Genomic DNA, 1,050 nt, shown 5'->3' with positions numbered 1-1,050 from the left:
CTAAGGTAGTTTCAGTTGATTGATGATGCAAAATATTTGTAAAGGCTTACCAGTTTTTTGATACATTCTAGTATCTTTGATGTCATCATCATCTTGGTGATTCTTCGACCTCTAATCAGTCGTCTTGTACAGATACACTTCTCTATTTTCGTCGGTTGTGACTGCAAATTCGCTGGTCTTCAGCTGTCTTATGCCCTCTCTCCCTCTTCTTCCGAAATACATCATCAAATTCACAAACACCTGCTGCTGCAGAGCCTTGGGGTTGTCCCTGTTTGCCTTAAAATATGTGTCAAGCTTTGCAAGATCAGGTGTTGTGATCCCTTGCTTGTGCGTCACTGATGCCTTGTTGTTTTCTTTCAACTTCCTCTTCATTGCTTTTAGCATGTCATTTGCTGTGACAAATGCCGTGTCTTTCGTCAGATCCACTGGCTTAGAAGTCGAGTCTACTTCCCTTCTCACATTATTAATGTGTCTTGTTAACCCTCCTCTGATGCTGAGCATGGTGTTTTTGTGGTACAGTTCACCTTTTTCTGTACGGGCCTCTGCATAGAAGCGCTTTAGAATTCCTGCCAGCTGGGGGTCTGGCAGAAACACCCACTCCACCACCTGATCTGATGCTGCTTGCGTGTAACCTTTCGCTCGCAAAAATGTCTCTAACACTCTTACGGCATGCTTCGTTGCCCTTTTGGTGTTTTTGGCATCCTTTTCACAAATCAATTCCTGAAGTTCTTGCTCAGTAAAATTTGCAAATCTTGAAGTGGCAGCCATCTTGCTTTTGAATTGATTGCAAATTTGTTTCTCAAACGTAACTACCGACGACCATCCAAGATCATTTGTAAACTTCATTTTGATTGGATTAAAACCTTTTAGGATCCGTTACGACATTTTTTTGGATCCGTTATTGCTTTTTTGGATCCGATACGATGTGATGACTTGAAATCACATGATGTGAATCGAGTTACGCTATTGGCCAAGAACATTTGGTAGCATAATATAGGAACTTGTTGGTCATCGAGTACTTTATAAATCTCTTTTACACCAATTAGCTCA

General features: G+C 41.1%; 1 pseudogene; it reads right to left on the bottom strand.

The window, feature by feature from the left end:
- LOC135494052 (uncharacterized) lies at window positions 1-768 on the bottom strand (annotated as a pseudogene).
- Between the last annotated feature and the right edge of the window lie 282 nt (window positions 769-1,050).

This window comes from Lineus longissimus, chromosome 9 (assembly GCF_910592395.1).
Source record: "Lineus longissimus chromosome 9, tnLinLong1.2, whole genome shotgun sequence".
Lineage (NCBI taxonomy): Eukaryota > Metazoa > Nemertea > Pilidiophora > Heteronemertea > Lineidae > Lineus > Lineus longissimus.
This window is presented reverse-complemented; position numbering and strand designations above follow the sequence as displayed.